Raw genomic sequence first — 24,420 nt, 5'->3', positions numbered from 1 at the left:
TTCCACTTCCTCTTCTGTCTGGGTCACTTTATACCAGGACTTCCACTTCCACTTCTGCCCGGGTCACTTTATACCAGGACTTCCACTTCCACTTTCTCTTCTGCCTGGGTCACTTTATACCAGGACTTCCATTTCCACTTTCTCTTCTGCCTGGGTCACTTTATACCAGGACTTCCACTTCCACTTCAGTCTGGGTCACTTTCTACCACGAGTTCAACTTCCACTTCTGTCTGGGTCACTTTATACCAGGACTTCCACTTCCACTTCCACTTCTGCCTGGGTCACTTTATACCACGACTTCCACTTCCACTTCCGCCTGGGTCACTTTATAGCAGGACTTCCACTTTCTCTTCTGCCTGGGTCACTTTATACCAGGACTTCAACTTCCACTTCAGCCTGGGTCACTTTATACCAGGACTTCCACGTCCTCTTCTGCCTGGGTCACTTTATACCAGGACTTCCACTTCTGCCTGGGTCACTTTATACCAGGACTTCCACTTCCACTTCTGCCTGGGTCACTTTATACCAGGGCCTCCACTTCCTCTTCTGTCTGGGTCATTTTATACCAGGACTTCCACTTCCTCTTCTTTCTGGGTCACTTTATACTAGGACTTCCACGTCAACTTCTGCCTGGGTCACTTTATACCAGGACTTCCACTTCCACTTCCACTTCTGCCTGGGTCACTTTATACCAGGACTTCCACTTCTGCCTGGGTCACTTTATACCAGGACTATCACTTCCACTTCTGCCTGGGTCACTTTATACCAGGACTATCACTTCCACTTCTGTCTGGGTCACTTTATACCAGGACTTCCACTTCTGTCCGGGTCACTTTATACCAGGACTTCCACTTCCACTTCTGTCTGGGTCAATTTATACCAGGACTTCCACTTCCTCTTCTGTCTGCGTCACTTTATACCAGGACTTCCATTTCTGCCTGGGTCACTTTATACCAGGACTTCCTCTTCTGCCTGGGTCACTTTATACCACGACTTCCACTTCCACTTCTGTCTGGGTCACATTATACCAGGACTTCCACTTCCACTTCTGTCTGGGTCACTTTATACCACGACTTCCACTTCCACTTCTGTCTGGGTCACATTATACCAGGACTTCCACTTCTGCCTGGGTCACTTTATACCAGGACTTCCACTTCCACTTCTGTCTGGGTCACTTTATACCAGGACTTCCACTTCCACTTCTGTCTGTCTGGGTCACTTTATACCAGGACTTCCACTTCCTCTTCTGTCTGCGTCACTTTATACCAGGTCTTCCATTTCTGCCTGGGTCACTTTATACCAGGACTTCCTCTTCTGCCTGGGTCACTTTATACCACGACTTCCACTTCCACTTCTGTCTGGGTCACATTATACCAGGACTTCCACTTCCACTTCTGTCTGGGTCACTTTATACCACGACTTCCACTTCCACTTCTGTCTGGGTCACATTATACCAGGACTTCCACTTCAACTTCTGCCTGGGTCACTTTATACCAGGACTTCCACTTCCACTTCTGTCTGGGTCACTTTATACCAGGACTTCCTCTTCTGCCTGGGTCACTTTATACCACGACTTCCACTTCCACTTCTGTCTGGGTCACATTATACCAGGACTTCCACTTCCACTTCTGTCTGGGTCACTTTATACCACGACTTCCACTTCCACTTCTGTCTGGGTCACATTATACCAGGACTTCCACTTCAACTTCTGCCTGGGTCACTTTATACCAGGACTTCCACTTCTGCCTGGGTCACTTTATACCAGGACTTCCACTTCCACTTCTGTCTGGGTCACTTTATACCAGGACTTCCACTTCCACTTCTGTCTGTCTGGGTCACTTTATACCAGGACTTCCACTTCCTCTTCTGTCTGCGTCACTTTATACCAGGTCTTCCATTTCTGCCTGGGTCACTTTATACCAGGACTTCCTCTTCTGCCTGGGTCACTTTATACCAGTACTTCCACTTCCACTTCTGCCTGGGTCACTTTTTACCAGGACTTCCACTTTCACTTCTGCCTGGGTTACTTTATACCAGGACATCCACTTTCACTTCTGCCTGGGTTACTTTATACCAGGACTTCCACTTCCACTTCTGTCTGGGTCACTTTTTACCAGGATGTCCACTTCCACTTCTGCCTGGGTTACTTCATACCATGACTTCCACTTCAGCTTCTGTCTGGGCGACTTTATACCAGGACTTCCACTTCCACTTCTGTCTGGGTCACTTTATACCAGGGTCTCCACTTCCTCTTCTGCCTGGGTCACTTTATACCAGGACTTCCACTTCCACTTCTGCCTGGGTCACTTTATACCAGGACTTCCACTTCCTCTTCTGTCTGGGTCACTTTATACCAGGACTTTCACTTCTACTTCTGCCTGGGTCACTTTATACCAGGACGTCCACTTCCACTTCTGCCCGGGTCACTTTATACCAGGACTTCCACTTCCACTTCTGTCTGGGTCACTTTTTACCAGGACGTCCATTTCCACTTCTGCCTGGGTTACTTCATACCACGACTTCCACTTCAGCTTCTGTCTGGGCCACTTTATACCAGGACTTCCACTTCCACTTCTGCCTGGGTCACTTTATACCAGGACTTCCACTTCCCCTTCTGTCTGGGTAACTTTATACCAGGTTCTCCACTTCCTCTTCTGCCTGGGTCACTTTATACCAGGACTTCCACTTCCACTTCTGCCTGGGTCACTTTATACCAGGACTTCCACTTCCTCTTCTGTCTGGGTCACTTTATACCAGGACTTCCACTTCTGCCTGGGTCACTTTATACCAGGACTTCCACTTCCTCTTCTGTCTGGGTCACTTTATACCAGGACTTCCACTTCCACGTCTGCCCGGGTCACTTTATACCAGGACTTCCACTTCCACTTTCTCTTCTGCCTGGGTCACTTTATACCAGGACTTCCACTTCCACTTTCTCTTCTGCCTGGGTCACTTTATACCAGGACTTCCACTTCCACTTCAGTCTGGGTCACTTTATACCACGAGTTCAACTTCCACTTCTGTCTGGGTCACTTTATACCAGGACTTCCACTTCCACTTCCACTTCTGCCTGGGTCACTTTATACCACGACTTCCACTTCCACTTCCGCCTGGGTCACTTTATAGCAGGACTTCCACTTTCTCTTCTGCCTGGGTCACTTTATACCAGGACTTCAACTTCCACTTCAGCCTGGGTCACTTTATACCAGGACTTCCACATCCTCTTCTGCCTGGGTCACTTTATACCAGGACTTCCACTTCCACTTCTGCCTGGGTCACTTTATACCAGGACTTCCACTTCCACTTCTGCCTGGGTCACTTTATACCAGGACTTGCACTTCCACTTCCGCCTGGGTCACTTTATACCAGGACTTCAACTTCCACTTCAGCCTGGGTCACTTTATACCACGACTTCCACTTCCACTTCTGTCTGGGTCACTTTATACCAGGACTTCAACTTCCACTTCTGCCTGGGTCACTTTATACCAGGACTTCCACGTCCTCTTCTGCCTGGGTCACTTTATACTAGGACTTCCACTTCCCCTTCTGCCTGGGTCACATTATACCAGGACTACCACTTCTGCCTGGGTCACTATATACCAGGACTTAAACTTCCACTTCTACCCAGGTCACCTTTTACCAGGACCTCCACTGCCACTTCTTTATAGCAGGACTTCCAAATCCACTTCTGCCTCGGTCACTTTATACCAGGACTTCCACTTCCACTTCTGCCTGGGTCACTTTATACCAGGACTTCCACCTTCACTTCTGCATGGGTCACTGTAGATCAGGACTTCCACTTCCACTTCAGCCCGGATCACTTTCTACCAGTACTTTCACTTCCACTTCTGGCTGGGTCACTTTATACCAGGACTTCCACTTCCATTTCTGCCTGTGTCACTTTATACCACGACTTCCACTTCCATTTCTGCCTGGGTCACTTTCTACCAGTACTTCCACTTCCACTTCTGGCTGGGTCACTTTATACCAGGACTTCCACTTCCACTTCTGGCTGGGTCACTTTATACCACGACTTCCACTTCCACTTCTGGCTGGGTCACTTTATACCAGGACTTCCACTTCCACTTCTGCCTGGGTCACTTTGTACCAGGACCCCCACTGCCACTTCTGTCTGGGTCACTTTATACCAGGACTTCCACCTTCACTTCAGCCCGGGTCACTTTATACCAGGACTTCCACTTCCGCCTGGGTCACTTTATACCAGGACTTCAACTTCCACTTCTGCCTGGGTCACTTTATACCAGGACTTCCACTTCTGTCTGGGTCTCTTTATACCAGGACTTCCACCTCCACTTCTGCCTGGGTCACTTTATACCAGGACGTCCACCTCCACTTCTTCCTGGGTCACTTTATACCAGGGCTTCCACTTCTGCCTGTGTCAATTTATACCAGGACTTCCACTTCTGCCTGGGTCTCTTTATATCAGGACTTCCACCTCCACTTCTGCCTGGGTCACTTTATACCAGGACTTCCACTTCCACTACTGCCTGGGTCAATTTATACCAGGACTTCCACTTCCACTTCGGTCACTTTATACCAGGACTTCCACTTCTGCCTGGGTCACTTTATACCAGGACTTCCACTTCTGCCTGGGTCACTTTATACCAGGACTTCCACTTCCGTCTGGGTCACTTTATACCAGGACTTCCACTTCTGTCTGGGTCACTTTATACCAGGACCTCCACTTCCACTTCTGTCTGGGTCACTTTATACCAGGGCCTCCACTTCCACTTCTGCCTGGGTCACTTTATACCAGGACTTCCACTTCCACTTTTGCCTGGGTCAATTTATACCAGGACTTCCACTTCCACTTCTGCCTCGGTCACTTTATACCAGGACTTCCACTTCTGCCTGGGTCACTTTATACTAGGACTTCCACTTCTGCCTGGGTCACTTTATACCAGGACTTCCACTTCCGTCTGGGTCACTTTATACCAGGACTTCCACTTCCATGTCTGCCTGGGTCACTTTATACCAGGACTTCCACTTCTGCCTGGGTCACTTTATACCAGGACTTCCACTTCTGCCTGGGTAACTTTATACCAGGACTTCCACTTCTGCCTGGGTCACTTTATACCAGGACTTCCACTTCTGCCTGGGTCACTTTATACCAGGACTTCCACTTCCGTCTGGGTCACTGTATACCAGGACCTCCACTTCCACTTCTTCCTGGGTCACTTTATACCAGGACATCCACTTCCATGTCTGCCTGGGTCACTTTTTGCCAGGACTTCCACTTCCACTTCTGCCCGGGTCACCTTATACCAGGACTTCCACTTCCACTTCTGTCTGGGTCACTTTATACCAGGGCCTCCACTTCTGTCTGGGTCACTTTATACTAGGACTTCCACTTCTGCCTGGGTCACTTTATACCAGGACATCCACTTCCACTTCTCCCTGGGTCACTTTATACCAGGACTTCCACTTCTGCATGGGTCACTTTATACCAGGACTTCCACTTCTGTCTGGGTCACTTTATACTAGGACTTCCACTTCTGCCTGGGTCACTTTATACCAGGACATCCACTTCCACTTCTCCCTGGGTCACTTTATACCAGGACTTCCACTTCTGCATGGGTCACTTTATACCAGGACTTCCACTTCTGTCTGGGTCACTTTATACTAGGACTTCCACTTCTGCCTGGGTCACTTTATACCAGGACTTCCACTTCCACTTCTGTCTGGGTCACTTAATACCAGGACTTCCACTTCTGCCTGGATCACTTTATACCAGGACTTCCACTTCTGTCTGGGTCACTTTATACTAGGACTTCCACTTCTGCCTGGGTCACTTTATACCAGGACTTCCACTTCTGTCTGGGTCACTTTATACTAGGACTTCCACTTCTGCCTGGGTCACTTTATACCAGGACATCCACTTCCACTTCTCCCTGTGTCACTTTATACCAGGACTTCCACTTCTGCCTGGGTCTCTTTATACCAGGACTTCCACTTCTGCCTGGGTCTCTTTATACCAGGACTTCCACTTCTGCCTGGGTCACTTTATACCAGGACTTCCACTTCCACTTCTGTCTGGGTCACTTAATACCAGGACTTCCACTTCTGCCTGGATCACTTTATACCAGGACTTCCACTTCTGTCTGGGTCACTTTATACTAGGACTTCCACTTCTGCCTGGGTCACTTTATACCAGGACTTCCACTTCTGTCTGGGTCACTTTATACTAGGACTTCCACTTCTGCCTGGGTCACTTTATACCAGGACATCCACTTCCACTTCTCCCTGGGTCACTTTATACCAGGACTTCCACTTCTGCCTGGGTCTCTTTATACCAGGACTTCCACTTCTGCCTGGGTCACTTTATACCAGGACTTCCAATTCTGCCTGGGTCACTTTATACCAGGACTTCCAATTCTGCCTGGGTCACTTTACACCAGGACTTCCACTTCTGACTGGGTCTCTTTATACCAGGACTTCCACTTCTACCTGGGTCACTTTATACCAGGACTTCCACTTCTGCCTGGGTCACTTTATACCAGGACTTCCACTTCCGTCTGGGTCACTTTATACCAGGACTTCCACTTCCACTTCTGACTGGGTCACTGTATACCAGGACTTCCACTTCCACTTCTGCCTGGGTCACTTTATACCAGGACTTCCACTTCCACTTCTGCCTGGGTCACTTTATACCAGGACTTCCACTTCCACTTCTGAATGGTTCACTTTATACCAGGACTTCCACTTCCACTTCTGCCTGGGTCACTTTATACCAGGACTTCCACTTCCACTTCTGCCTGGGTCACTTTATACCAGGACTTCCACTTCTGCCTGGGTCACTTTATACCAGGACTTCCAATTCTGCCTGGGTCACTTTACACCAGGACATCCACTTCCACTTCCGCCTGGGTCACTTTATACCAGGACTTCCACTTCTGCCTGGGTCTCTTTATACCAGGACTTCCACTTCTGCCTGGGTCACTTTATACCAGGACTTCCACTTCTGCCTGGGTCTCTTTATACCAGGACTTCCACTTCCGTCTGGGTCACTTTATACCAGGACTTCCACTTCCACTTCTGACTGGGTCACTTTATACCAGGACTTCCACTTCCATGTCTGCCTGGGTCACTTTATACCAGGACTTCCAATTTCACATCTGCCTGGGTCACTTTATACCAGGACTTCCACTTCCACTTCTGACTGGGTCACTTTATACCAGGACTTCCACTTCCACTTCTGCCTGGGTCACTTTATACCAGGACTTCCACTTCCACTTCTGCCTGGGTCACTTTATACCAGGACTTCCACTTCTGCCTGGGTCACTTTATACCAGGACTTCCAATTCTGCCTGGGTCACTTTACACCAGGACATCCACTTCCACTTCCGCCTGGGTCACTTTATACCAGGACTTCCACTTCCACTTCTGCCTGGGTCACTTTATACCAGGACTTCCACTTCTGCCTGGGTCACTTTATACCAGGACTTCCACTTCTGCCTGGGTCACTTTATACCAGGACTTCCACTTCTGCCTGGGTCTCTTTATACCAGGACTTCCACTTCCACTTCTCCCCGGGTCACTTTATACCAGGACTTCCACTTCTGCCTGGGTCTCTTTATACCAGGACTTCCACTTCTGCCTGGGTCACTTTATACCAGGACTTCCAATTCTGCCTGGGTCTCTTTATACCAGGACTTCCACTTCTGCCTGGGTCACTTTATACCAGGACTTCCACTTCTGCCTGGGTCACTTTATACCAGGACTTCCACTTCCGTCTGGGTCACTTTATACCAGGACTTCCACTTCCACTTCTGACTGGGTCACTTTATACCAGGACTTCTACTTCCACTTCTGCCTGGGTCACTTTATACCAGGACTTCCACTTCCACTTCTGACTGGGTCACTTTATACCAGGACTTCCACTTCCACTTCTGCCTGGGTCACTTTATACCAGGACTTCCACTTCCACTTCTGCCTGGGTCACTTTATACCAGGACTTCCACTTCTGCCTGGGTCACTTTATACCAGGACTTCCACTTCCACGTCTGCCTGGGTCACTTTATACCAGGACTTCCACTTCTACTCCTGCCTGGGTCACTTTATACCAGGGCCTCCACTTCCTCTTCTGCCTGGGTCACTTTATACCAGGGCCTCTACTTCCTCTTCTGCCTGGGTCACTTTATACCAGGACTTCCACTTCCTCTTCTTTCTGGGTCACTTTATACTAGGACTTCCACGTCAACTTCTGCCTGGGTCACTTTATACCAGGACTTCCACTTCTGCCTGGGTCACTTTATACCAGGACTTCCACTTCCACTTCTGCCTGGGTCACTTTATACCAGGACTTCCACTTCCACTTCTGCCTGGGTCACTTTATACCAGGGCCTCCACTTCCTCTTCTGTCTGGGTCATTTTATACCAGGACTTCCACTTCCTCTTCTTTCTGGGTCACTTTATACTAGGACTTCCACTTCAACTTCTGCCTGGGTCACTTTATACCAGGACTTCCACTTCCACTTCTGCCTGGGTCACTTTATACCAGGGCCTCCACTTCCTCTTCTGTCTGGGTCACTTTATACCAGGACTTTCACTTCCACTTCTGACTGGGTCACTTTATACCAGGACTTCTACTTCCACTTCTGCCTGGGTCACTTTATACCAGGACTTCCACTTCCACTTCTGACTGGGTCACTTTATACCAGGACTTCCACTTCCACTTCTGCCTGGGTCACTTTATACCAGGACTTCCACTTCTGCCTGGGTCACTTTATACCAGGACTTCCACTTCTGCCTGGGTCACTTTATACCAGGACTTCCACTTCCACGTCTGCCTGGGTCACTTTATACCAGGACTTCCACTTCCACTCCTGCCTGGGTCACTTTATACCAGGGCCTCCACTTCCTCTTCTGCCTGGGTCACTTTATACCAGGGCCTCTACTTCCTCTTCTGCCTGGGTCACTTTATACCAGGACTTCCACTTCCTCTTCTTTCTGGGTCACTTTATACTAGGACTTCCACGTCAACTTCTGCCTGGGTCACTTTATACCAGGATTTCCACTTCTGCCTGGGTCACTTTATACCAGGACTTCCACTTCCACTTCTGCCTGGGTCACTTTATACCAGGACTTCCACTTCTGCCTGGGTCACTTTATACCAGGGCCTCCACTTCCTCTTCTGTCTGGGTCATTTTATACCAGGACTTCCACTTCCTCTTCTTTCTGGGTCACTTTATACTAGGACTTCCACGTCAACTTCTGCCTGGGTCACTTTATACCAGGACTTCCACTTCCACTTCTGCCTGGGTCACTTTATACCAGGGCCTCCACTTCCTCTTCTGCCTGGGTCACTTTATACCAGGGCCTCCACTTCCTCTTCTGCCTGGGTCACTTTATACCAGGGCCTCCACTTCCTCTTCTGCCTGGGTCACTTTATACCAGGACTTCCACTTCCTCTTCTTTCTGGGTCACTTTATACTAGGACTTCCACTTCCTCTTCTGCCTGGGTCACTTTATACCAGGACTTCCACTTCCTCTTCTTTCTGGGTCACTTTATACTAGGACTTCCACGTCAACTTCTGCCTGGGTCACTTTATACCAGGACCTCCACTTCTGCCTGGGTCACTTTATACCAGGACTTCCACTTCCACTTCTGCCTGGGTCACTTTATACCAGGACTTCCACTTCCACTTCTGCCTGGGTCACTTAATACCAGGGCCTCCACTTCCTCTTCTGTCTGGGTCATTTTATACCAGGACTTCCACTTCCTCTTCTTTCTGGGTCACTTTATACTAGGACTTCCACGTCAACTTCTGCCTGGGTCACTTTATACCAGGACTTCCACTTCTGCCTGGGTCACTTTATACCAGGACTTCCACTTCCACTTCCACTTCTGCCTGGGTCACTTTATACCAGGACTTCCACTTCCACTTCCACTTCTGCCTGGGTCACTTTATACCAGGACTTCCACTTCTGCCTGGGTCACTTTATACCAGGACTTCCACTTCCACTTCCACTTCTGCCTGGGTCACTTTATACCAGGACTTCCACTTCTGCCTGGGTCACTTTATACCAGGACTTCCACTTCCACTTCCACTTCTGCCTGGGTCACTTTATACCAGGACTTCCACTTCCACTTCCACTTCTGCCTGGGTCACTTTATACCAGGACTTCCACTTCCACTTCCACTTCTGCCTGGGTCACTTTATACCAGGACTTCCACTTCTGCCTGGGTCACTTTATACCAGGACTTCCACTTCCACTTCCACTTCTGCCTGGGTCACTTTATACCAGGACTTCCACTTCCACTTCCACTTCTGCCTGGGTCACTTTATACCAGGACTTCCACTTCTGCCTGGGTCACTTTATACCAGGACTTCCACTTCCACTTCCACTTCTGCCTGGGTCACTTTATACCAGGACTTCCACTTCTGCCTGGGTCACTTTATACCAGGACTTCCACTTCTGCCTGGGTCACTTTATACCAGGACTTCCACTTCCTCTTCTGCCTGGGTCACTTTATACCAGGACTTCCACTTCCTCTTCTTTCTGGGTCACTTTATACTAGGACTTCCACGTCAACTTCTGCCTGGGTCACTTTATACCAGGACTTCCACTTCTGCCTGGGTCACTTTATACCAGGACTTCCACTTCCACTTCTGCCTGGGTCACTTTATACCAGGACTTCCACTTCCACTTCTGCCTGGGTCATTTTATACCAGGACCTCCACTTCCTCTTCTTTCTGGGTCACTTTATACTAGGACTTCCACGTCAACTTCTGCCTGGGTCACTTTATACCAGGACTTCCACTTCCACTTCTGCCTGGGTCACTTTATACCAGGACTTCCACTTCCACTTCCACTTCTGCCTGGGTCACTTTATACCAGGACTTCCACTTCCACTTCCACTTCTGCCTGGGTCACTTTATACCAGGACTTCCACTTCTGCCTGGGTCACTTTATACCAGGACTTCCACTTCCACTTCTGCCTGGGTCACTCTATACCAGGACTTCCACTTCCACTTCTGCCTGGGTCACTTTATACCAGGACTTCCACTTTCACTTCCACTTCTGCCTGGGTCACTTTATACCAGGACTTCCACTTCCACTTCCACTTCTGCCTGGGTCACTTTATACCAGGACTTCCACTTCCACTTCTGCCTGGGTCACTTTATACCAGGACTTCCACTTCCACTTCTGCCCGGGTCACTTTTCACCAGGACTTCCACTTCCTCTTCTGTCTGGGTCACTTTATACCAGACTTCCACTTCCACTTCCACTTCTGCCTGGGTCACTTTATCCCAGGACCTCCACTTCCACTTCTGCCTGGGTCACTTTATACCAGGACTTCCACGTCTGCCTGGGTCACTTTATACCAGGACTTCCACTTCCACTTCTGCCTGGGTCACTTTATACCAGGACTTCCACTTCCACTTCTGCCTGGGTCACTTTATACCAGGACTTCCACTTCCACTTCTGCCTGGGTCACTTTATACCAGGACTTCCACGTCTGCCTGGGTCACTTTATACCAGGACTTCCACTTCCACTTCTGCCTGGGTCACTTTATACCAGGACTTCCACTTCCACGTCTGCCTGGGTCACTTTATACCAGGACTTCCACTTCCACTTCTGCCTGGGTCACTTTATACCAGGACGTTTGTTAGGTAAGAATTGATGTAGTAACACTGTGTGAGACTAAACAACACTTATCTGCTTGGTATTAGGTAACCCACTTTTTGGTATAGGTCTGTACTACACAAGTTGGTAGTGTGACTGAGCAGCCAGGCCTATCTCAAGAGGGATAAATGTGAGCTGCAGAGCTGTAGCAATGAAATTCATAACTACAAGTAACCAAGTAACACTTACACTCAAGGTTTCAGTTCTAAATAATTATTTATTTAATTAACATAAAGTTTTAAATACGCATTCGTTAAAAAGGCAATTCATGGAACAATGTCAATATACTTTAAAATCACTTTTCAGGATCAGCATAAGTTAATGGATAATCTTTGGATATGCTTCTTACACAATTCCTACACCCTGAGGTGACTTGATTCACAAGGAGAGTAAGAGAGTGGTTTCTTACCTGTAACTCCATTTCTCCAGCTTTGGTCATGGATTCACATGCTGTGAATATTTCCCGTCATCAGGCTGGGTAAACGCAGTAACTTTAATATAATGGTTTTCCTATGGAAAACTTCGACAGCTTGAGTGTCCTATCGACGTCCTTATGGGTGCTTTATGCTGCACCAATAGGACGTCCACTATATAGCCCCAACCCTGTGGCTTCCCTTCAGATTTTAACCTCTCCAAACAAGGAGGATACCTGAAGAGGATGTTTGCCTGAAGGGGGGAGGCCGGAGGGCACATGTGAATCAATGAAAGATACCAACGCTGGAGAAATGGAGTTACAGATAAGAAATGACTCCCTTCTCCAGCATCGGATCTTTCATGGATTCACAGGCTGTGAATAGACTACGTAGCAGTAAGAAGACCTGGAGGTGCAGAACAGGCAAACAGGACCTATAGTACAGGTAATGCAAACATCAACGGAAAGACCTTACTTTCAGATATTCGAAAAAAAAAAAATATATGAGCAGAGCCAAAACCCCAGAAGCTGCAGGGCTTACCTTACTGGAACAGGCGTTGAAGCACAGCACGCCCCACTTGCATCTCCTTAGCATGTTGTTGAAGCAGACAGTAGTGTCTGGTAAACGTGTGCGGTACTGCCCACGTCGCTGCCTGCCAAATATCACTAAGCGGTATGCCCACCCAAAGAGCCGCCGAAGACGCCGCAGACCTTGTAGAGTGAGCCCTGGGCGTTGACTGTAAAGGTTGGTTGGCTTTTTCGTGGCACAAAGATATTGTAGACGAGACCCATCATGATATACCTTGCTTTGAGATCGGCTTCCCCTTGTTGGAGGGGCCAAAGTCCACAAAATGTTGCCGAGATGTCCTGAACAACATAGTTCGGTCCAGATAGAACTTCAAAGCTCTCTTGACATCCAAAGAATGCAATGCCTTCTCCGCCGGAGAGGAAGCCTTTGGAAAAAAGGTAGGTAAGGCTATCGTAGAGTTTTTGTGAAAGTCAGACGGAAATTTTGGAATAAAGTGGGGATTCGCAGAAAAGAGAACCTTGTCCCTCATGAAACGTAGGTATGGAGGATCAATGACCAAAGCCTGCAGTTCCGACACCCTTCTGGAGGATGTAATGGCCACCAGAACAACGACCTTCCACGTGAGAAACTTCATCTTCGCCGTTGACATAGGCTCAAATGGTGGTTTTATGAGGGCCATGATTACCAAGTTGAGACTCCAGACAGGAGAAAACATATTTTTCTGAGGAAAAGACCTGAAAAGGCCCCTTAGGAAATGTTTAATCAACGCCTCACTGAACAGAGGTGTAGAGTTACTCCGCCGCATGAACCTTGAGATGGCCACCAAGTGGACCTTGATAGATGACAACGCTAGACCCTCCTTCGCTAGCAACAGAAGGTAAGAAAGGATTTGTGGAGGTGAAACCTGCAATGCTTGTAAGTATGGCTGCTGTGAACAACAGCTACAGAACCTTTTCCACTTACGGACATAAGACACATTTGTCGATGGTGCCCTTGCTGCTGCCAGGATGCAGCAACAATCCTGAGGAATCCTTAAATTCCCGAACTCTTGAGTGGTCAGGAGCCATGCTTCAAGGTAGAGGGAGCCTGGGTTGTGATGCCACCCCCTCCCTTTGTTCTGTGAAAGAAGATCCGGCTCTCATCCCAGGTGAAGAGGGTTGTCCACAGCTAGGTGAAGAAGACCCGAGAACCAAGTCTGTCCGGGCCAGAACGGGGCCACCAGAATCACCCTGCATGGAACCCGACGAATCATCTGAATCGTTTTCCTGATCAGGGGAAACAGAGGAAACGCGTAAGCGAACAGGCCCGTCCACGGAAACGAGAACGCGTGCCCTCTGGAGTCCGGATGAGACACCTGCTGGCGAAGAGACGACACTGCTTGTTCTGTGGGCTGGCGAATAAGTCCATATGGGGAGTCCCCCACTTTCCAAATATCCTCCCCACCTGAGCATCCTTCCGTCGCCATTCATGCATCTGAGCGGAGTCTCTGCTGAGGGCATCCGCTTGAACATTTTGAATCCCCTGGTAAGTAGAAAACCAAGATCTGAACCCTGTGTGCTAAGGCTCAGTGACAAATGTCCTGAGCCTCCCTGGACAGCAGCTTTGAATGTGTGCCCCCCTGTTTTCGTAGATAGAATATCATCATGGTGTTGTCTGTAAGTATCCGTACCACTGAGTCCTGAATGAGGGGTAGAAATGATTTGAGTGCCCAGTGAACTGCCCTCATTTCCAGAATGTTGATATGCAACGAAACCTCCCTGAGGGACCATAGGCCTTTCACCTGGAACTGGTCTAGATGAGGCCCCCGTTCCACCTGGGAGGCATCGGTCAAGATTGTGTACCAAAACTCTGGTTCCACCAGGGACATTCCTTTTACAATATTGCTGGAGTGAGTCCACCACAGCAGGGCGTCTACCAGAGACCTGGAGACGACTACCCTGTCCAACGAGGAACCCTGGGTCTGTGACCACCTTGACGCGAGAACCTCCTGCACAGGCCGCATGAACAGACGGCAATTCGGGATGAATGGGAGATGGAAGAAGATATGGTGCCAAGAAGAGACATGAACATGCGGACCGTGACTGACGTTCCCGGTACAAACGAGCCCGCCTGACCTGATAGAGTGCTGTTTGAAAATAAGCCCCCAGAAAAACCAAGTCCCTCGAGGGCATCAGACAGGATTTGCCAAAGTTGACTTCAAAGCCCAGACGCTGTAACAGGAGCATAGCTGTGCTGAGAGATTCCGATGTCTGTTGACGAGTTGCCCCCCTGATCAACCAGTCGTCCAGATATGGATAAACATGGTGTCCTTGCCTGTTGAGGTAAGCCGCCACTGGCGCCAGCCACTTGGTGAACGTCCTTGGAGCAGACTTTAGGCCAAAGGGAAGAACCGCAAAACTGGTAAAGCTTGTTGCCGACCATGAACCGTAGAAATCTTCGATGCCTGGGGTACATGGGGATGTGAAAATATGCATCCTCGAGATTCAATGATGCCAGAAATTCCCCCGGCTGCACGGCCCGGATGACATCTTGCAATGTTAGCATCCTGAATTTCTGGCTCTTGATATTTTTGTTGAAAGGTCTCGGGTCCAAAATGGGGCGCCATTTTCTGTTCAGGTTTTTGATGACAAAAGGTTCCTTTTCCTCTTTCCGACCTCAGGACTGTCTCTATAGCGCCCTTCTGCAGAATCAGACGCACCTCCTGACGCAAGACCTTTAGATGTGGCTGAGCTCTTTGTACCGGTGGAATAGGTAGTTGCGGATGCCGGAACTCCAACGAGTGGCCGTATTGGATGGCATCCAGCACCCATCTGTCTGTCGTGATCAACTTCCACTCGTCGACGTGGTGCGCCACTCTCCCCCCTAATCGACTGCCCTTGTGGCAGTCATTGTTGAGGCTTGGACTGACGGCCTCTTTGAGAGGAGGAGGAGCTCTCTTTCACTATCCTCGATAATACTAGTTCTGCTGTGAGGACTGGAAGGATCGTCGGAAACCCTGGGAGAAATAGGTAGGTTTACCATAACCTTTGTCCAGAGAACCTGCAAACCTTGAGTTCCCCGAGACCACACGAAAGGAGCGAAAGGGGCAAAAAGAATGTCTACCTTGCAGGGCTGTCAGGGACTTCGCCGTCTCAGAGTCCTCCTTCATATTCTTCAGCGCATCATCAATCTTCTCTCCGAAAAGATGTTCCCACTCGCAGGGCATGTCTACCACCTTCTGTCCGGAAATCAATACAGTGAAGTCAGGCTTGATTCCAAAGAACCACACCATTATTAACCTGCTTAATCCCAGTTTCCTATTATGATTCAACGCTTGTTCCCCCTCACAAACCAAAAGCATCGCCTCCTTCTCCGCTGCTCTTGCAGGTGGTCCAACAGAGGAGCCAATCTGTGCCACATTTCGCAGTCATACGGTGCCATGATCGCCAACGAGTTGGCAGCCTTGACCGTAGTAGCCCCCACCGTGAGGACCTTCTTGCCGAATGCATCCAGCTCACGGCTTTCATTGTTGGGGGGAGTCGCACACTTGTGCTGGGTCTGGGCCTTTCTACCAGCTGCAGCCGAAACAACCGATTCCGGTGTGGGCTGCGACGTCAGGCACTTTGGAGTTGACTCTGGTGTCTTGAACTTTTTCTCCAGGCGGCCCTTGATCGCAGGCTCTGTAAATGGGTGGCGCATCGTCCGCAGCCCCTCCTGCCACACATGATCCAATATGGCGATCGAGAAGACTGCCTTCCTCCTCTTCCCCATATGGTCAAACAAAAAACAGTCTTTCTTCTCCTCTGGAATGAGGCCAAACTCGTGACAGGCCTTCGCCATCATGGCATGAAAGGCTCCAATATCATCCGGCGGGGATGGCTGGGCTACTCGGAGCATCCATTTCTGGATCAGTATCCCAGGTATCCGCCCTTCGGGGCGATGAGGAGACCGTTGAGAGTGTCCTGCGGAACGCTATCCAGCTGTGACTCCACCAATTCCCCTTCCTCCTGATCCCTACGAGTCGGGCTGAACCCCCTGGGAGAAGGCGCATGCGGGCAAACCGGGGAAGACCTTCTGCGATGAGGCCCTCAACTACGAGGGGCTTCCGGTACATCCTTCTGAGTAGAAATGGTAGGCAAGTCCTGCATCAACTGAACAGCCGGAACCTGAGGCACAGGAAGTCTGGCATCCAACTGCCCCAGGAGTGCTTGCAACGTCGTCAACACCTGCATCGAGAGCAACGAGTGCGGATTCACCAGAGGATATTGAGGCAGGACAGTCCCCAGGCCCCCAGACGTGGATGGAAGAGAAGGCTGCAGGCCCAAAACCAAAGGATCCAGAAAAGCCTGCTCTTCCTCCTCCTCCTGGCCCAAGCCAAACCCATAGGGCGAGGGCGGCTCATCCTGAAGAATCTCGTTCAGGTGGATGGATGTAAATCCTGCCCCTGACTGCCACAGTGTCTCCCTGGAAGATGACTGATCCACTGCAGCCACCTGCTTCGCCATGGACATCTGCATTTCTGTCGCCGGAGCTCTCTTCAACAGAGGGGCTGTCGTTGAAACCATCGGCAGCAAGGTTGTCAATGGGGAAGCCACCAGTGTGGTCATCGACGGGGCCGTCACCCTCAGGGTCGTCGACGGTGTCACAGAAGTTAAAGTCGTCTTCAATAGAAGATCCCTCATCGAGGAAGCCATCGGCTGTGGATCGGTCGAGAACAGATCAGCCGTTGGCGTGGTCTTTTGCACCAATACCTCCTTAGCCGGTGAAGAGGGCCGTTTGGGCGAGGATCTGGAGCGGTGCTTCGTAGACTCATGGCCCAATGAAGAGTGATGCCTGTCCTTCGAAAGACGATTTCCTTGTTGACGAGGAGGATGAATGAGACCTGTTCTTCTCCTTGTTCGATGTTGAGGCCTTATGCGACAGTTCCGCAGGCTTCTGCCGGCGTGGAGCTGAGTCCTTCGGCTTAACTTCTGGCGCAGGCTTGGCATGAGAAGGGGCCCCGACCATGCACTACTCGGCACCGTACCTGCCCCCGCAGCCTCGCTGCCTCTATGCTGCGTAGGCGCTAGCTCCGCCGACTTTGCTCTCTGATACGATGGCAAACTCTTGGCCGAAGGAGTAGAGGCCCTGCCCCCGTGGGACGAGCCCACCTCCGAACCCGGATAGGATCCTTCGTTCAGCCAGCAAATGAGTCTCCGGTTCCGGTCCTTGAGAGTCTTGTGGGAGAACCCCCGACAGATAGCACAGTTGTTGGCGGAGAGATTGGGGTATAGGCAGTACAAGCAGTCTGCATGGCCGCCCCCTTCATAGACATTCTTAAGGCTGGAGGTCTCACACGGCCGAAATAACAACTTCTTCTGACCCACAGAGGACATGACGGGCCTAGAAGAGCCAAAGTATCCACTGGAAACGAAACGGCGAAGGTTCTAGAACAAAATGAGCAAATTCTCAGGAGAGAACACGAGATGATCCCAACAGTTTGGAAGACAGTTGAAATCTGAAGGGAAGCCGCGGGGCGGGCTATATAGTGGCCGTCCCATTGGTGCGGCATAAAGCACCCATAAGGACATCGATATGGCACTCAAGGTGTCGAAATATTCCATAGGAAAACCACCATATTAAAAGTTACCGAGGTTTCCCAGCCTGACGACGGGAAATATTCACAGTATGTGAATCCATGAAAGATCCAATTCTGGAGAATGGCATTTAGGTATCACACTAGTCATACTTTGCAGATTCTGAGGTTGCAGAAAGGAAAGGTTTAAGAAGGAAAAGGTTTAAGAAGGAAAAGGTTAAACAGGTTCTCAGTATATGTGAGGACACTTTAATCTTCCAATTAAATCTAGACAAGCCTTTCCCAGCAATATCAGTCTAAACATAGTTACCACCAATGAGGAAAATCAATATCAAAGTCAATGTGCTAGAAGAGTCTATAGGAAGCCAGGACAGCCAAAGCCAATTGGAACACAGTCTATGGAGCTGAGGCACTTCTTAGAATCAAGGTCTTGCACAAAGTTAGAGAGTTTGTTAAGGAAAATCACTTGTAGGATCACAAGCTGTTAACCCTGTGAAAAACAGAGTTGGAATCAAGTCTAAAGGTAAGCCACAGCAAATCTCAACTGAGAAAAGCACAGCTCAAAGACAATGAGGTAAGCAACCCAGTCTAGACAGTATCTCTGGTTTGAAGAAGAGTGGTCCAGCTGGATTCTGTCCTATTGCAGCGCTGCAGACCGTGGGTTCCTGACCCTCAGTCGTGGGGACAAGAGGAAGGACGTCTGCAGGGTCCTGCGGCAGCAATTTGTAGGTCGTTGGCAGCTACGGGCTCTTTTGGTTCAGCGGTACTTCGTGGTTTCAGCGCTTAGTAAACAGCACCGTCACAGATCTCGGATATCATTTGGGCTTCCATCACTCCTTGGTTCCTGCACTTTGGTGAGGGGTCTTGAGCTCTGGTCGTCCTGCTTCTGGAGGGTCCTTAGGAGACTCCTGGAGCTTCTATCTGGATTTCAGACGTTGCACTCGACTACGGATTTCTCTACCCCTGGCACTCAGTTCTTGCAGCAGCGAAGAAGTACAGCCAGTCGGGGAAGATGGTCCAGTGGAGTTCATTGTAAAGACTGGAGGCGGGGTCTGTACTTCTGCTCTCTATATGGTAGAGGAGAGGCACAGAGGACCCCAGCCAAGATTCTCTATTGCGGTAGCAATGGACGAGCAATCAAGGCCTAGCTTTTCAGGAGGTGATGCGGGCTGGTTCTTAAGTACAGTGTAGTCCCCAAGCCCCCACAAAGGAATGTCCACACGCTGCATTAGTTAAAACACAGTCTTTATATAATTAAGTTCAAGGTTATGTACACAATCACAATAACTCACTTTGTGCTCAGAAAATCTACAATGGCAAATATATACAGTTCTAAGTGGTACCACAATTATTATTAGATTCCATTAAAGTGCATCAACTGTACTCTGGTTAAATGTCACACAAATCAATTAATAAAGGTAACCAACAATAGACATAGGAGGAAAGCAGTTGGTTAGAACAATTGGCAGAATACTGGCACCTACCCCTAGGCACAGTCCTGTGTGGAGATCCCCCCACCTGGGCAACCTGTAAAGTAAAGATAATCACCAGCCCAGTCCATATATTGTTCTATAAGTCTTATTTCCTTCTATAATGTTTCTAGCACCCCAATGTACCTGGAATAGCAGAGTTCGACGTCGGGTCGTTGACTGATCCTTCTTGAGCGGCTCCCTTTAAGGGAGGAGCCACAGATCGTCGAGATCCCACGAGGAAAAAGGGTTGAACGACGACGGTGAGGTGGCAGCTTCGTTCCTAGCGGTGCTCGTCGACGACAGAGCGTTGGCGTCCTGCAAGGAAGAGGCATGCGGGGCACCTTGGTGACGATAGTTCAGGACCGCAAAGAGTTTGAAGAACTGTGGCCCAGCAAAAGCGTTGAGTCGTCGGCGTCTCTGTGGTCTTCAGGTGGCGGGAAACCCACCGGCGGATGCTCCTCGGCGCATCGGCGGCCTCGACTTTCTCCGGAGGGACAAAGCGGTTGACGGTGCAGGCGAGAGCGTCCTTGGATCAAATGTTACTTAGGCAAAGGGAGCACGGCGGCTCTGGTCAGTAACGGCGGTCGTCAACGGTGATGGACAACAGTGTCCGGGCGCTTCTCCTTGTGATTCCGCCGTGGTCCCCGTCTCCGGTCGGCAGCCTGTCGTAGGTCTGTCTACCAGGGAACGCTGGCAAAGATTAGCAATGCACGATGGTCCCTCGTAGCTCAGGAAGAGGGCGCTTAACCAGGTCCTCTCTGGGTCAGTCCTTGGAGACACAGCAGCTTTCAGATCGATGAAATAGAGCAGCAGCACGACTTCTCTTCCAGCAGGGCTTCAAGGTTAAGCATCAGGTTTACCCCAGTTACTCTTCGTAGTGAACTTCAGCTTCTGAAAAAATTTCCAGTGGTGGGAGGTTCCCAGATATACTATTCTGTCTCTCATCCACACTACTGGGTCACACTCAGCAGCCAATCACACAGAAGGGCATTCATACAGTCAGTCAGCCAATCAGGCATACAGTGCATTCAGGCCATACTCCTCCTTCACAGACACTCACAATAAGGAATGTGTATTGGGACAAGTACCTAGCCATTCAACACTACACACTGCATTCATACCAGTTTCGGGCAGGGCTGTCTCAGTCATTGTGTCAAACACCAGGAACCAGACATCCACAACAAGAAGTGCATATTGGTCACACACTCCATTCACCCAGGTGCCACCCACAGGGTGTACCCACAACATACAGTCACTGGGAAAGCTCCAGCCAGTCTGGCCTGGACTTCACAACAACACCATATATGGAACTTCCACCCAACAGCCAGTCAGGGGGAAAGGACAGAGTCGGGGCTTCCCAGGACTTTGGGAAAACAAGGTAACAGGCAATAGAAAGCAAGAGGCCACAGGGGCCATCTTGTTTCCTATCAGGAATCAACTGATTCCAATGGCAGGGCCTGGGTATCCCAACATGGAGGATACTCAGAGCACCTGTCAAATTCAGCATGGAGCTGCCACCAGCCCATACCCTGCTCTGTGGGCCACACACATGTGCCCAAAACCATACACTAGGGGTACATGGTTGCACCCCCACCCATGGGTGTCATAAGGGCATCCCATGGGTCTGTACACCAAACCAAAAACAGGAAGAGCTGCACTGCCAGGAGTCCCACATGGACTCCTGGGCAGAAAACAATACAGAACACAAATGAAAAAGGACTACAGGACAAGGACAGGGAGGCCCTGTCCCTCCAATGCATTTCCAGCATCACATTCATCTCGGGGTTAGTTGGTCCCAAGGGAAGAAGTGGTCCCTTCCGGAGCTTCTCTTTTGAAAGGGGAGTTTTAGCACAGCAGCAGGGCTTCACTGGGCAGTTCAAAGGTCCAGGAGGATGCAACAAGCTTCGTTCAAGGTTTCTTCGACAGTGGTCGACTCTGCCTCTAGTGGCAAAACCCTCGCGTTTTAAGCAGGTTTCTCCCATTCATGCACAGCCTAGGCTGTCAATCACACAGTGGGGTGGCTGTCCTGAAGGGACAGCCAGGCAGTCAATTAGGACTGGTTGCATCCAGGCACTCTGAGAGACAAAAGACAGGGGAGTTTTGAGAAACATCCCTCACATCCTGCCTTTCGAGACACACTGGAGCCGGAGGTGGGCTTCAGGGCTGAAGCCTGCAAAAGACAAAACAAACAAAGGGCTCAAATCTGGCTCAACGCACAGAGTAAAACGTAAGAAAGACCTCACAAACAGAAAATGGTGAAAAAAGAAGACCGGGCCATTTTGACGAAATGGTCACCCAGGGGTGCTATACTGCAGAAGAGGATTCGTCCTGCGGTAAAAAAGCACAATGGTAGGAAAATTAAACCACTGCCACCAGCCATTTAAAGTAGTGAGGGTAACATAAAAAATGTTACATGAGAATGTAGGATAAGGGGCTACTAGGTATCCCCCAGCACTACACATAAGATGGGGTGTGCTGGACCTACAAAGAGAAAAGGTAAGTAAAGTCAATTTCACTTTTTTTAAAAAATTGTTTTATTTTTTTTATTTACTTGTGTATAATCAAAAAGAAATTGATTTTTACAAGAAAAAGAAAACTAAGTTAAAATCAATTTCACTTTACTATTCTTGGGAACAGTAGTTCACACAAGAAAAGGTATTTAAACCTTATGAGAAATCTAAAAGGATTTCTCTGTGACACTGTACTGAAGGTGCTGTGTGTCGCCATACAAAAAGTAGATGCCTATGGGGTTTGTCAGACTCCAAAAACCGTGGAAAAAAAAAACATAATCCAAATCAGGTCAAAACACATGAGAGAGTGAGAAAAAGGTCTCACTCACTCCAGGATTCAAATTAAAAAGTCCTAAAGTCCAGCAAAAGAGCTGAGGGTTTCTAAGGTTGAAGGGAATTAGCACAGAAATGAGAATTCTCCCCAACAACTTCCACTTCAACTTCTGCCTGTGTCACTTTATACCAGGACTTCCACTTCCTCTTCTGCCTGGGTCACTTTATACCAGGACTTCCTCTTCTGCCTGGGTCACTTTATACCAGGACTTCCACTTCTGCCTGGGTCACTTTATACCAGGACTTCCACTTCCACTTCTGCCTGGGTCACTTTATACCAGGACTTCCACTTCTGCCTGGGTCACTTTATACCAGGTCTCCACTTCTGTCTGGGTCACTTTATACCAGGACTTCCACTTCCTCTTCTGCCTGGGTCACTTTATACCAGGACTTCCACTTCTGCCTGGGTCACTTTATACCAGGACTTCCACTTCTGCCTGGGTCACTTTATACCAGGACTTCCACTTCTGCCTGGGTCACTTTATACCAGGACTTCCACTTCCGCTTCTGCCTGGGTCACTTTATACCAGGACCTCCACTTCCACTTCTGCCTGGGTCACTTTATACCAGGACTTCCACTTCCACTTCTGCCTGGGTCACTTTATACCAGGACTTCCACTTCCACTTCTGCCTGGGCCACTTTATACCAGGACTTCCACTTCCACTTCTGCCTGGGTCACTTTATACCAGGACTTCTTCCACTTCTGCCTGGGTCACTTTATACCAGGACTTCCACTTCCACTTCTGCCTGGGTCACTTTATACCAGGACTTCCACTTCTATGTCTGGGCCACTTTATACCAGGACTTCCACTTCCTCTTCTGCCTGGGTCACTTTATACCAGGACTTCCACTTCCACTTCTGTCTGGGTAACTTTATGCCAGGACTTCCACTTCTGCCTGGATCACTTTATACCAGGACTTCCACTTCCTCTTCTGCCTGGGTCACTTTATACCAGGACTTCCACTTCCACTTCTGTCTGGGCCACTTTATACCAGGACTTCCACTTCCACTTCTGCCTGGGTCACTTTATACCAGGACTTCACTTCCACTTCTGCCTGGGTCACTTTATACCAGGACTTGCACTTCCACTTCTGCCTGGGTCACATTATACCAGGACTACCACTTCTGCCTGGGTCACTTTATACCAGGACTTCCACTTCCACTTCTGCCTGGGTCACTTTATACCAGGACTTCCAATTCCACTTCTGCCTGGGTCACATTATACCAGGACTTCTACTTCTCTCTGGGTCACTTTATACCAGGACTTCCACCTCCTCTTCTGCCTGGGTCACTTTATACCAGGACTTCTACTTCTGCCTAGGTCAGTTTATACCAGGACTTCCAATTCCACTTCTGCCTGGGTCACTTTATACCAGCACTTCCACTTCAACTTCTGCCTGGGTCACTTTATACCAGGACTTCCACTTCCACTTCTGCCTGGGTCACTTTATAACAGGACTTCCACTTCCTCTTCTGCCTGGGTCACTTTATACCAGGACTTCCACTTCCACTTCTGTCTGGGTCACTTTATACCAGGACTTCCACTTCTGCCTGGGTCACTTTATACCAGGACTTCCACTTCCACTTCTGTCTGGGTCACTTTATACCAGGACTTCCACTTCTGCCTGGGTCACTTTACACCAGGGCCTCCACTTCCACCTCTGCCTGGGTCACTTTATACCAGGGCCTCCACTTCCACTTCTGCCTGGGTCACTTTATACCAGCACTTCCAATTCCACTTCTGCATAGGTCACATTATACCAGGACTTCCACTTCTGTCTGGGTCACTTTATACCAGGACTTCCACTTCCACTTCTGCATGTATCACTTTATACCAGGACTTCAACTTCCACTTCTGCCTGGGCCACTTTATACCAGGATTTCCACTTCAACTACTGACTGGGTCACTTTATACCAGGACTTCAACTTCCACTTCTGCCTGGGTCACTTTATAC

The sequence above is a fragment of the Ambystoma mexicanum genome, chromosome 13 (genome assembly GCF_040938575.1).
Source record: "Ambystoma mexicanum isolate Mex_15411 chromosome 13, UKY_AmexF1_1, whole genome shotgun sequence".
Classification (NCBI taxonomy): Eukaryota; Metazoa; Chordata; class Amphibia; order Caudata; family Ambystomatidae; genus Ambystoma; species Ambystoma mexicanum.
The sequence above is the reverse complement of the archived record's forward strand: the minus strand, read 5'-3'. Positions refer to the sequence as shown.